This window comes from Saccoglossus kowalevskii, chromosome 18, assembly GCF_978046115.1.
Source record: "Saccoglossus kowalevskii chromosome 18, keSacKowa6.1, whole genome shotgun sequence".
Classification (NCBI taxonomy): Eukaryota; Metazoa; Hemichordata; class Enteropneusta; family Harrimaniidae; genus Saccoglossus; species Saccoglossus kowalevskii.
The window spans coordinates 4,609,274-4,625,125 of NC_140658.1; the positions used below are offsets into that span (position 1 = coordinate 4,609,274).

The window sequence follows — 15,852 nt, forward strand, 5'->3', positions numbered from 1 at the left end:
ACTGTGTACAAAATGGGAGGGTACCAATCTATCTCCTAGTTTCTTCATCACCGATATTGTTATTTACTTACTGGAATTTGTTTGCACAGCCACGCGAACACAGACCTTGTAGCAGAGACATATCGAGGTCGTTTTTTTATGAATTGACAGGGTTAGTTATGGTCACGGCTCACTTCAATGCACCCTTCGATTACTCAAAAGCGTAACAACGCCACACGCTAAATTGGCATTAATGCGGTATTTCTTTAATTTTATCGTAATTCGCACTGAATTATTAGTTTAAATACATTAATGACACTATCAGCCTTGAAATGGGCGTAAATAAAATATAATTAAAGATCCGTTTTCACTTTTATGGTTGATGTGTTATATACTCGTGAAACAAGCCGTTTGCTATGACGACACAAGTCAATTCGCAGAATATCAGAATTACTAACGGGAAAACACTTTATTATACTATCTAGTATAGAATATTTCGTTAAAACTGAAATCGTCCACTGCACACACTCACAACAGTAAGATTGAGAAGTATCCGTACAGTAAAGAAAACTGGCAAAGGTGTACTAGTACTCATGTGACTTGCACGAACTTACTTCACTCATTTATCAAATAAATAAAATGAATGCACCCACGTGAAATATAACTCATATGAAACCATTCATGCAACATACGACTCAAATGAATCCACTTCTGTAACATACAACTCACATGAATCCACTTATGTTACATACAACTCATATGAATCCACTTCTGTAACATACAACTCACATGAATCCACTTATGTTACATACAACTCATATGAATCCATTCATGCAACATACAACTCATATGAATCCACTTCTGTAACATACAACTCACATGAATCCACTTATGTTACATACAACTCATATGAATCCATTCATGCAACATACAACTCATATGAATCCACTTCTGTAACATACAACTCACATGAATCCACTTATGTAACATACAACTCATATGAATCCACTTCTGTAACATACAACTCACATGAATCCACTTATGTTACATACAACTCATATGAATCCATTCATGCAACATACAACTCATATGAATCCACTTCTGTAACATACAACTCATATGAATCCACTTATGTAACATACAACTCATATGAATCCACTTCTGTAACATACAACTCACATGAATCCACTTATGTAACATACAACTCATATGAATCCACTTCTGTAACATACAACTCATATGAATCCACTTATGTAACATACAACTCATATGAATCCATTCATGCAACATACAACTCATATGAATCCACTTATGTAACATACAACTCACATGAATCCACTTATGTTACATACAACTCATATGAATCCATTCATGCAACATACAACTCATATGAATCCACTTCTGTAACATACAACTCACATGAATCCACTTATGTAACATACAACTCATATGAATCCACTTATGTAACATACAACTCATATGAATCCACTTATGTAACATACAACTCATATGAATCCATTCATGCAACAAACAACTCATATGAATCCACTTATGTAACATACAACTCATATGAATCCACTTATGTTACATACAACTCACATGAATCCACTTATGTAACATACAACTCATATGAATCCACTTATGTAACATACAACTCATATGAATCCACTTATGTAACATACAACTCATATGAATCCATTCATGCAACAAACAACTCATATGAATCCACTTCTGTAACATACAACTCATATGAATCCACTTATGTAACATACAACTCATATGAATCCATTCATGCAACATACAACTCATATGAATCCGCTTCTGTAACATACAACTCATATGAATCCATTCATGCAACATACAACTCATATGAATCCACTTCTGTAACATACAACTCACATGAATCCACTTATGTAACATACAACTCATATGAATCCACTTATGTAACATACAACTCATATGAATCCACTTATGTAACATACAACTCATATGAATCCACTTATGTAACATACAACTCATATGAATCCACTTATGTAACATACAACTCATATGAATCCATTCATGCAACATACAACTCATATGAATCCACTTCTGTAACATACAACTCATATGAATCCATTCATGCAACATACAACTCATATGAATCCACTTCTGTAACATACAACTCACATGAATCCACTTATGTAACATACAACTCATATGAATCCACTTATGTAACATACAACTCATATGAATCCACTTATGTAACATACAACTCATATGAATCCATTCATGCAACAAACAACTCATATGAATCCACTTCTGTAACATACAACTCATATGAATCCACTTATGTAACATACAACTCATATGAATCCATTCATGCAACATACAACTCATATGAATCCACTTATGTAACATACAACTCACATGAATCCACTTATGTTACATACAACTCATATGAATCCATTCATGCAACATACAACTCATATGAATCCACTTCTGTAACATACAACTCACATGAATCCACTTATGTAACATACAACTCATATGAATCCACTTATGTAACATACAACTCATATGAATCCACTTATGTTACATATAACTCATATGAATCCATTCATGCAACAAACAACTCATATGAATCCACTTATGTAACATACAACTCATATGAATCCACTTATGTTACATATAACTCATATGAATCCATTCATGCAACAAACAACTCATATGAATCCACTTATGTAACATACAACTCATATGAATCCACTTCTGTAACATACAACTCACATGAATCCACTTATGTTACATACAACTCATATGAATCCACTTATGTAACATACAACTCATATGAATCCATTCATTTAATATATAACTCATATGAATCCACTTATGTTACATATAACTCATATGAATCCACTTATGTAACATACAACTCATATGAATCCACTTATGTTACATATAACTCATATGAATCCATTCATGCAACAAACAACTCATATGAATCCACTTATGTTACATACAACTAATATGAATTCACTCATATTACATATAACTCATATGAATTCACTCATATTACATACAACTCATATGAATCCACTTATGTAACATACAACTCATATGAATCCACTTATGTAACATACAACTCATATGAATCCATTCATTTAATATATAACTCATATGAATCCACTTATGTTACATATAACTCATATGAATCCATTCATGCAACAAACAACTCATATGAATCCACTTATGTTACATACAACTAATATGAATTCACTCATATTACATACAACTCATATGAATCCACTTATGTAACATACAACTCATATGAATCCACTTATGTAACATACAACTCATATGAATCCATTCATTTAATATATAACTCATATGAATCCACTTATGTTACATATAACTCATATGAATCCATTCATGCAACAAACAACTCATATGAATCCACTTATGTTACATATAACTCATATGAATCCATTCATGCAACAAACAACTCATATAAATCCACTTATGTTACATACAACTAATATGAATTCACTCATATTACATACAACTCATATGAATCCACTTATGTAACATACAACTCATATGAATCCACTTATGTAACATACAACTCATATGAATCCATTCATTTAATATATAACTCATACGAATCCACTTATGTTACATAACTCATATGAATCCACATATGTTCCATACAACTCATATGAATTCACTTATGTTACACATAACTCATATGAATTCATTCATTCAACATATAACTCAAACGTCATACTGTGGTGATATGGGTTTTGTGGTCTGCCCCGTCTTACGTCATACTGTGGTGATATGGGTTTTGTGGTCTGCCCTGTTTTAAGTCACACTGTGGTGATATGGGTTTTGTGGTCTGCCCTGTTTTACGTCATAATGTAATGATATGGGTTTTGTGGTCTGCCCTGTCTTACGCCATACTGTGGTGATATGGGTTTTGTGGTCTGCCCTGTTTTAAGTCACACTGTGGTGATATGGGTTTTGTGGTCTGCCCTGTTTTACGTCATAATGTAATGATATGGGTTTTGTGGTCTGCCCAGTCTTACGCCATACTGTGGTGATCTGGGTTTTGTGGTTTGCCCTGTTTTAAGTCACACTGTGGTGATATGGGTTTTGTGGTCTGCCCTGTTTTACGTCATAATGTAATGATATGGGTTTTGTGGTCTGCCCAGTCTTACGCCATACTGTGGTGATCTGGGTTTTGTGGTTTGCCCTGTTTTAGGTCACACTGTGGTGATATGGGTTTTGTGGTCTGCCCTGTTTTACGTCATAATGTAATGATATGGGTTTTGTGGTCTGCCCTGTCCTACGCCATACTGTAGTGATCTGGGTTTTGTGGTTTGCCCTGTTTTAAGTCACACTGTGGTGATATGGGTTTTGTGGTCTGCCCTGTTTTACGTCATAATGTAATGATATGGGTTTTGTGGTCTGCCCAGTCTTACGTCATAATGTAATGATATGGGTTTTGTGGTCTGCCCTGTCTTACGTCATACTGTAGTGATATGGGTTTTGTGGTCTGCCCTGTCTTACGTCACACTGTGGTGATATGGGTTTTGTGGTCTGCCCTGTCTTACGTCACACTGTGGTGATATGTTTTTGTGGTCTGCCCTGTCTTATGTCACACTGTGGTGATATGGGTTTTGTGGTCTGCCCCGTCTTACGTCATACTGTGGTAATATGGGTTTTGTGGTCTGCCCAGTCTTACGTCATACTGTGGTGATCTGGGATTTGTGGTCTGCCCTGTCTTACGTCATACTGTGGTGATATGGGTTTTGTGGTCTGCCCTGTCTTACGTCATACTGTGGTAATATGGGTTTTGTGGTCTGCCCTGTCTTATGTCATACTGTGGTGATATGGGTTTTGTGGTCTGCCCTGTCTTACGTCATACTGTGGTGATCTGGGTTTTGTGGTCTGCCCTGTCTTACGTAACACTGTAGTGATATGGGTTTTGTGGTCTGCCCTGTCTTACGTCACACTGTGGTGATATGGGTTTTGTGGTCTGCCCTGTCTTACGTAACACTGTAGTGATATGGGTTTTGTGGTCTGCCCTGTCTTACGTCATACTGTGGTAATATGGGTTTTGTGGTCTGCCCTGTCTTATGTCATACTGTGGTAATATGGGTTTTGTGGTCTGCCCAGTCTTACGTCATAATGTAATGATATGGGTTTTGTGATCTGTCCTGTCTTATGTCACACTGTAGTGATATGGGTTTTGTGGTCTGCCCTGTCTTACGTCATACTGTGGTGATATGGGTTTTGTGGTCTGCCCTGTCTTACGTCACACTGTGGTGATATGGGTTTTGTGGTCTGCCCTGTCTTACGTCACACTGTGGTGATATGGGTTTTGTGGTCTGCCCTGTCTTACGTAACACTGTAGTGATATGGGTTTTGTGGTCTGCCCTGTCTTACGTCATACTGTGGTAATATGGGTTTTGTGGTCTGCCCTGTCTTATGTCATACTGTAATGATATGGGTTTTGTGGTCTGTCCTGTCTTATGTCACACTGTAGTGATATGGGTTTTGTGGTCTGCCCTGTCTTACGTAACGCTGTAGTGATATGGGTTTTGTGGTCTGCCCTGTCTTACGTCATAATGTAATGATATGGGTTTTGTGGTTTGCCCTGTCTTACGTAACACTGTAGTGATATGGGTTTTGTGGTCTGCCCTGTCTTACGTCATACTGTGGTGATCTGGGTTTTGTGGTTTGCCCTGTTTTAAGTCACACTGTGGTGATATGGGTTTTGTGGTCTGCCCTGTTTTACGTCATAATGTAATGATATGGGTTTTGTGGTCTGCCCAGTCTTACGCCATACTGTGGTGATCTGGGTTTTGTGGTTTGCCCTGTTTTAGGTCACACTGTGGTGATATGGGTTTTGTGGTCTGCCCTGTTTTACGTCATAATGTAATGATATGGGTTTTGTGGTCTGCCCTGTCCTACGCCATACTGTAGTGATCTGGGTTTTGTGGTTTGCCCTGTTTTAAGTCACACTGTGGTGATATGGGTTTTGTGGTCTGCCCTGTTTTACGTCATAATGTAATGATATGGGTTTTGTGGTCTGCCCAGTCTTACGTCATAATGTAATGATATGGGTTTTGTGGTCTGCCCTGTCTTACGTCATACTGTAGTGATATGGGTTTTGTGGTCTGCCCTGTCTTACGTCACACTGTGGTGATATGGGTTTTGTGGTCTGCCCTGTCTTACGTCACACTGTGGTGATATGTTTTTGTGGTCTGCCCTGTCTTATGTCACACTGTGGTGATATGGGTTTTGTGGTCTGCCCCGTCTTACGTCATACTGTGGTAATATGGGTTTTGTGGTCTGCGCAGTCTTACGTCATACTGTGGTGATCTGGGATTTGTGGTCTGCCCTGTCTTACGTCATACTGTGGTGATATGGGTTTTGTGGTCTGCCCTGTCTTACGTCATACTGTGGTAATATGGGTTTTGTGGTCTGCCCTGTCTTATGTCATACTGTGGTGATATGGGTTTTGTGGTCTGCCCTGTCTTACGTCATACTGTGGTGATCTGGGTTTTGTGGTCTGCCCTGTCTTACGTAACACTGTAGTGATATGGGTTTTGTGGTCTGCCCTGTCTTACGTCACACTGTGGTGATATGGGTTTTGTGGTCTGCCCTGTCTTACGTAACACTGTAGTGATATGGGTTTTGTGGTCTGCCCTGTCTTACGTCATACTGTGGTAATATGGGTTTTGTGGTCTGCCCTGTCTTATGTCATACTGTGGTAATATGGGTTTTGTGGTCTGCCCAGTCTTACGTCATAATGTAATGATATGGGTTTTGTGATCTGTCCTGTCTTATGTCACACTGTAGTGATATGGGTTTTGTGGTCTGCCCTGTCTTACGTCATACTGTGGTGATATGGGTTTTGTGGTCTGCCCTGTCTTACGTCACACTGTGGTGATATGGGTTTTGTGGTCTGCCCTGTCTTACGTCACACTGTGGTGATATGGGTTTTGTGGTCTGCCCTGTCTTACGTAACACTGTAGTGATATGGGTTTTGTGGTCTGCCCTGTCTTACGTCATACTGTGGTAATATGGGTTTTGTGGTCTGCCCTGTCTTATGTCATACTGTAATGATATGGGTTTTGTGGTCTGTCCTGTCTTATGTCACACTGTAGTGATATGGGTTTTGTGGTCTGCCCTGTCTTACGTAACGCTGTAGTGATATGGGTTTTGTGGTCTGCCCTGTCTTACGTCATAATGTAATGATATGGGTTTTGTGGTTTGCCCTGTCTTACGTAACACTGTAGTGATATGGGTTTTGTGGTCTGCCCTGTCTTACGTCATACTGTGGTAATATGGGTTTTGTGGTCTGCCCTGTCTTATGTCATACTGTGGTGATATGGGTTTTGTGGTCTGCCCTGTCTTACGTCACACTGTGGTGATATGGGTTTTGTGGTCTGCCCTGTCTTACGTCACACTGTGGTGATATGGGTTTTGTGATCTGCCCTGTCTTACCTCATACTGTGGTAATATGGGTTTTGTGGTCTGCCCTGTCCTATGTCATACTTAGTGATATGGGTTTTGTGGTGTGGTTTGCCCTTCTTACGTCATACTGTGGTGATATAGGTTTTGTGGTCTGCCCTGTCTTACGTCACACTGTAGTGATATGGGTTTTGTGGTCTGCCCTGTCTTACGTCACACTGTAGTGATATGGGTTTTGTGGTCTGCCCTGTCCTATGTCATACTGTGGTGATATGGGTTTTGTGGTCTGCCCTGTCTTACGTCATACTGTGGTGATATGGGTTTTGTGGTCTGCCCTGTCTTACGTCACACTGTGGTGATATGGGTTTTGTGATCTGCCCTGTCTTACCTCATACTGTGGTAATATGGGTTTTGTGGTCTGCCCTGTCCTATGTCATACTTAGTGATATGGGTTTTGTGGTGTGGTTTGCCCTTCTTACGTCATACTGTGGTGATATAGGTTTTGTGGTCTGCCCTGTCTTACGTCACACTGTAGTGATATGGGTTTTGTGGTCTGCCCTGTCTTACGTCACACTGTAGTGATATGGGTTTTGTGCCCTGTCCTATGTCATACTGTAGTGATATGGGTTTTGTGGTGTGGTCTGCCCTGTCTTACGTCATACTGTAGTGATATGGGTTTTGTGGTCTGCCCTGTCTTATGTCACCCTGTAGTGATACGCAAGTTATGCATGTGATAATACATGATATATATTACAATACTACTACTTTTGGGTTGATTTTTAGTTCACTGAAAAGACATGCTAACTTATGCACATTCTTATAGTCTGAAAACTAAATAGAACCACTGCCTTACATAACAGACACTGAAAACCAGTTACTAAATTAAGCATATAATATTTTAATGGCATAAGATGAACAGTATCATACAGGATACCATATTCACATAAGTGTGTCAAAGTAGAACTTTGTTAAAAGTTATGGAGAAAAAAAGGATTAACGCTTGGCGCCATTATAATCCAGTATTTATGTCACCATCATATAAATGGACTTGACATTAGAGTTAACAAGTCACCAGCAGACAGATGAGCTATTTTCCCACAGTCATAGAGGATTATAAAGCACACAACTTTAAAATATAGTTGTCTTCACACGTCATACTTCCCATAATACTGGATGTAGCAACACCTCTACTGTCCCATCATTACCACTGCCTAGACAATAAAAAATAATATGTATGAATAATCACAGAATTATATGATAAGGGTTTGTTATATTTATTTATGGTAGTAGGTGATGAATTCATATTCCAAGCACACATCAATCAAAAATATTTCTAACTAATGGCTTTTCACCACCAGTTCCCTCTTTTCATCACAAATTCACAAAATAGACTCATTTACAGTCTGCACTTTCCTACACAAGATTGAGACAAAAATAGCAAAACTGTGTTTGAGTAAAAGCTGAAAATTTACTCAAATTTCGTCTGTTGGCTCCGAATACAGGTTCATTTACAGAAATATTGAAAAATATTTCTGGAAAAGAATGCAGAAAAATTTGGGTGAGAAAGTCTGGTGGTGAAAAGTACATACTAGATGACTGGAAATTCTGATTGCATAGACATAAACTAAAAAAGATTATCAACATATTCAAAAATGGAACATGACCGTAAGTCATGTTGTGTGAATATACTAAGTATTCTCAGGGTGGAGCTACATGTATGTTAAAGATATTCTATGATGCTTGGACATGCACCACTCTACCATGTATTTCAATACACTACGCATGCAAGCTGCTGTGGAAGACCAGTCAAAGAGCCGATGAAAACAGCTAAAGTCAAAGAAACTGCACAAACTCAATTTTAAGGTAATCCTGAACAACCAAATTTATATGTATTGCACATGTACACTGTGCAGGAGAGTATTAACAACTATCCCTATAGTACAAATTCTCAGATTTTGTTTTCACTGGTGATAGTTGCCAGGGGGTAAAAATGCCCGAATGTTTGTCCCGGTCAATAGACAAAGCCACTATGATAACTCCCTAAAACTCCCTAAGTGGCAAAATGCATTATGTGTAATTTGCACATGAAAAAAAACTGTTGCCTGGCACAAAAAAAAAAAAACATTTAAAAAAAAAAAAATATATAAGCAAAAAGAAAGTAGAACTTGTTAAAATAGCTATAACTTTAGACCACTCACCCACTGTATAGTGTAGTAAATAGTATACATTTAAAGATATTTATAATCAATATGAAGATGTATATATTATTATACATCTGTCATTGTAACGCCATAAGTTACAGCGTGCCATAATTTTGTGGTATTTTATGGGATATTTTCATTCTACCATATTAGGAAATGCAAATTCCAAATATTGAATGGTTGCGCAAGTAAGCGTCCTCTAATGACAAACATGGCTGCCACCAGGATTTGACCGGACTTCACGCAAAGAAGTTTGTTGATTCTGTTCTATGGATTTTTGATTTCGGCATTTCAATAATTGGAACGAAAATATGTATAATAATAAAGGTTATTACGAGGATACCTCAAAGTATGCACTTAGATAGCACACCATCGCATCGACCTCCGCTACACATCGGTCAATACTCCTGCTGTACTGTCTTTGCGCAAATATCGAGGTATGCTTGTAATAACCTCATATTATTATATGTGTAGCTCTGAAACTTATGACATTGAGCTACAATAATTTTTGATATTATACTCATGTTAATGTACTTGAGTTATAGTAAGTGGAAGGAAAAATATCACTAGATTGCCACCAAGTAAACACATCGTACATGTGCAAATCACAATTCTGAGCCCTCCTTTCTTACACATTCAGACCATAAGAAAAGCCATAACCACTCTCTTATGCATTCATAAAAGCTATAAAAATTGTATAGCACATGTATTTGTGCAGCCACGTTAAGACTATTTTCAGAAATTATACACATAGCAGGTAATAATCAGAAAATGCGATCGACTTTAAAGATTAGCGACCGAGTTACTGCCGCCTTGACGGAACTCAGCATTTTTTGTATATAAATCAGTGAAAAGTTCTACACTGCATTATAAAGTTTTGAGTGTCAGCAATCCAGACTATCATGTCCCAGTATATTGAAACTCAACTGAGAATGAAGCACCAGACTGCAAACTGTGAAGTGGCGTTTCAGATGTTATGCAAATAAGTGTTGTCAGGCACAAATCAAACACTGTACAAATTTAGACTTCTCCAGTATTTTGTGCATAACTTATATTATTATAGATGAGGTCCTGGTTTCCTTAAAGTAATGTTGGCTTTATATGTAAAGATAATTTCAATTTTTCTTTTATTATGTTTGCAAAAAAATAAAATAATGGAGCAATACATATGCATAGATTTGTATTCAAACATTAAACTTTGAACCTGGAGTTGTAATACACATAATATTAAAATTCTAATCAATTAGAGCAAACTGTTGATAGAATACAAACAAAGCATGCTGTAAAATAGTTAATTAGTATGCAAATTTGCTAAATTAATGACAATTAATTGCAACATTTAAGTAGACATTCAACCAGGCAAACAGTATGCATGCTTTGATTCATTTGGAATATAAAAGTAAAAATATGCACAAATTACAAATCAAAATTCATTTCAATTTTGCTATTTCATTGAGAGATATCGGTAGAAATAGATTTTTACACAGACAGACAGACACACAGACAGACAAACAATTTTCTTTATTATATCACACCAGTCTGCACCAATATTTTGCCAGATAATTTGAAAGATTGTGAGTTTACAAGATAATTTAAAAACGCTTGTGACTGTTGTTACAAAATAAATACAGGTTTAAACTATAGATGGCGTGTGTACAGCATCAAACTAATGGAAGGTCAATAACCGATCGGGCATGTTGCTTGCTTGAATAATATCTAATATTCATATTAATATCATATTTATAACATTATCATATTTACATAATTATGTTAATTAGATGTATAAAATGACACCCTAGTTTCCAATTTTTTCATACAAGATATTATCAAAGACCCCACGCAGTGCACATATGGAGTTGACAGCAAGTAATTTGTGACAAATTTGTGATAGTTTTTATTAATATGAAATCATGTATTGTAATCACGAAAATAGTGTATCATTCCAACAATGTATCAAGTATTATTCCTATTTTTGCAACAATTTATGTACATGTATATCAGTTTTTGGAAAGTGAAAGTTAACAAGTTACCATGGTGATGAAATTGCATTGTATTAGTATTTTCAGTTTTTCACAGAATTATGATACATTTATTGTTATTTAATTTTATCAGAAATGACACAATTACAAATATGGTTAAGTAGATCAACTTAGAATAAGAACAAACAGCACTATCTAATATAATTTGATGTACAAATACTATATTGTGAATTCTAGTGTCACAGATACTGTATTTCATGTTTAGAACTACTTGACAGGGCTGAGTGACCATGTTCTTCTAATATTAGCATACGCTAGTTTGAGGGCTATTCTAGTGTTAACAAGCCTAGGCTAAACGCAACACCTGTAATTTAAACCTTAACCAAAGTTCCCCAAAAGTCACATTCATTAGTGAATAAATCTTGGCCAGTGGATTTAGCCTTCCCATTGAGTATGTGGCACGCTCACCCAGGGTAAGTTTTGACATGTAACCTGCAGTTTTTACTTAAAAAAGTAAAAAAAAAAAAAAAAACCCATTGATATTCAATGTCCAGAACTGCTGCATGGCACTAAAAATATTCAAAATTATTTAAGAAAAAATACCATTATAAAATATAATGTTTTTAGGTGTCATTGTTGGCATAGCGATCACACTACATGTGTAATTTGTTTCCCACTCAATGACATCAGAGTAGTCAAACAGAAAAAGTGACATTTATACTTTGTGCAAATATCACTTATTTTCATCATTCCACAGTACAATCAATTGTCACTTGGTGTGGTGTTTCATATGGTCCCATGTAATGTATGCACTACAAGTAAAGTACATTGTCTAATTAAAACAGACATCAATAGTACATGCAGCCTGTCGACTGAGATAGCTCTGCTGTTAGCAATGCACATTTCAATTATAAACTGAAGATATCATTAGAATATGAACAAATCTGAGAGAGATCTACCTGTAGAACTCAAATGCAACTCAAATATTCGAACTTGCTTTTTTCAACAATTAGTCAAAAATATCACTTTTTACCAGAAATTACAAAAATATTCATCAAAATTAAAGAATTGAAGATATCTTCACGAAATGAATAAATCTGACTGAGGTCTACCTGAGATACTTATATGTATGGTATCAAAGCAATCAGACTTGCGGTTTTAACAAGAAGTCAAAAATATCATTTTTTACCAAAAATATTCATCGAAATCAGAGAATTAAAGATATCACGAAATGAACAAATCTAAGAGAGGTCTGCCCGAGGTACATACTCACCAAATATCAAAGCACCAGGGCTTAGAGTTTTCAAGAAGAAGTCGAAAAGATAAAAAGTTGACGCAGAGCTAAAAATGAAAAATAATTCAACTCAGTCACCATGGTAACAGTATATCAGCAGAGGTTTGCTGTGCCTAAACTATGAAATGTTACATAGATTGCAGTCAGTTGTACACTTTTAGTGCATGCACAAATCATGGGAAATCTGACAAAACACTCATTTACATATTCTATGCAGAGTATAACCAAACCAAGCAGGACAGTCTATGATAAAAGAGTTATTTCACAAAAATATGGGGTAAAAATTTTAATCTTGATAAATTATAAAGTTGACAAGTGAATCTAACATGCTGGATATATATCATTGTAGTTCCTGTAACAACCCTTAAATTAGATCTTGTCATCTGTATAGTAATATCAATAAATATAACTATTGTAAACTCATTTATTTTTGATAAAATTTAATTCCAATGTTTTGAGCATATTCACTGTGTTTCAATTTTATGAATTTGTTCAGGAAACGATGAGTTTTATAGTTATTTTACATGTTCATGTAGATTTAATTTAGTAGATTTCAGTTATCAGCGAAATTAAAACCCAATGACTTTAATGACTTTACAATATACAAATATTCCAAAATCTCAGCTTGGTGAAAGTGAGTGAATGTTCACAAAAAACTGAACAATTCTGAGAGGGACCAATCACAGGTGAAAACATGGTAAAAATAAAACTATTTTGATTTAGAATTTATCATAAACACACCCATTTTAACCCAAAATACATGCAAAAATAAAACAGACAGAAAAATCCACTTCTATTATCTACACCAATCAAAAAGTATCAAAGCAAACCAGCAAATGATTTTGAACAAAATAGAAGATAGATCACAGTTAAACAAATCTGAAAGTGACATATATTGCTAGCATACCTACGTGTACATAAGAATATAAAATTATTTGTTTCCAGGTTTTGCCATAGTTTTTACCATAGACATCCTCAATTCTACAAACTTGGCACTCCAGTAATTCACTGTTTTTTTATTCAGCCACATAATTATTAATTTTTATGCAAATTATCAGCCCATAATTTACATTATGTGTGACATCACATAGATAAAATGGATGATGACCGTATCCAAGTTATGCTTGTTCTTGACAATTGAGATTCCAAATAAAAGTAATCTATGACATACTATATGTTATCAAATATATTCCCATAAACAAGAGGAAAGGAATCTATGATATTCTATGGCATCATGTATATTCCAATAGCCAGGGTGAAAGGAATCAATGACATTCTATGGCATCATGTATATTCCCATAGCCAGGATGAAAGGAATCTATGATATTCTATGGCATCATGTATATTCCCATAGCCGGGGTAAAGGGAATCTATGATATTCTATGGCATCATGTATATTCCCACAGCCAGGGTGAAAGGAATCTATAATATTCTATGGTATCATGTATATTCCCATAGCCAGGGTGAAAGGAATCTATGATATGCTATGGCATCATGTATATTCCAATAGCCAGGATGAAAGGAATCTATGACATTCTATGGTATCATGTATATTCCCATAGCCAGGGTGAAAGGAATCTATGACATTCTATGGCATCATGTATATTCCCATAGCCAGGATGAAAGGAATCTATGATATTCTATGCCATCAAGTATATTCCAATAGCAAGGGTGAAAGGAATCTATGATATTCTATGGCATCATGTATATTCCAATAGTCATGATGAAAGGAATCTATGATATTCTATGGTATCATGTATATTCCCATAGCCAGGGTGAAAGGAATCTATGATATTCTATGGCATCATGTATATTCCCATAGCCAGGATGAAAGGAATCTATGATATTCTATGCCATCATGTATATTCCAATAGCCAGGGTGAAAGGAATCTATGGTATTCTATGGCATCATGTATATTCCAATAGCCAGGATGAAAGGAATCTATGATATTCTATGGTATCATGTATATTCCCATAGCCAGGGTGAAAGGAATCTATGATATTCTATGGCATCATGTATATTCCCATAGCCAGGGTGAAAGGAATCTATGATATTCTATGGCATCATGTATATTCCCATAATAGACAGGGTGAAAGGAATCTATGACATTCTATGGCATCATGTATATTCCCATAGCCAGGGTGAAAGGAATCTATGACATTCTATGGCATCATGTATATTCCAATAGCCAGTTTGAAAGGAATCTATGATATTCTATGGCATCATGTATATTCCAATAGCCAGGGTGAAAGGAATCAATGACATTCTATGGCATCATGTATATTCCCATAGCCAGGATGAAAGGAATCTATGATATTCTATGGCATCATGTATATTCCCATAGCCGGGGTAAAGGGAATCTATGATATTCTATGGCATCATGTATATTCCCACAGCCAGGGTGAAAGGAATCTATAATATTCTATGGTATCATGTATATTCCCATAGCCAGGGTGAAAGGAATCTATGATATTCTATGGCATCATGTATATTCCAATAGCCAGGATGAAAGGAATCTATGACATTCTATGGTATCATGTATATTCCCATAGCCAGGGTGAAAGGAATCTATGACATTCTATGGCATCATGTATATTCCCATAGCCAGGATGAAAGGAATCTATGATATTCTATGCCATCAAGTATATTCCAATAGCAAGGGTGAAAGGAATCTATGATATTCTATGGCATCATGTATATTCCAATAGTCATGATGAAAGGAATCTATGATATTCTATGGTATCATGTATATTCCCATAGCCAGGGTGAAAGGAATCTATGATATTCTATGGGATCATGTATATTCCCATAGCCAGGATGAAAGGAATCTATGATATTCTATGCCATCATGTATATTCCAATAGCCAGGGTGAAAGGAATCTATGGTATTCTATGGCATCATGTATATTCCAATAGCCAGGGTGAAAAAGCATC

At 36.1% G+C, this 15,852-nt stretch overlaps 1 long non-coding RNA gene across 1 annotated transcript in view; it reads right to left on the reverse strand.

Annotated features, from left to right (window-relative positions):
• Positions 1–8,317: 8,317 nt before the first annotated feature.
• Positions 8,318–15,852, reverse strand: part of LOC144346263 (uncharacterized) — a 70,678-nt gene continuing 63,143 nt past the window's right edge. The window contains exon 2 of the long non-coding RNA XR_013419495.2: positions 8,318–8,654. This is a non-coding gene — a long non-coding RNA (uncharacterized LOC144346263). The remainder of the gene's footprint in view (positions 8,655–15,852) is intronic.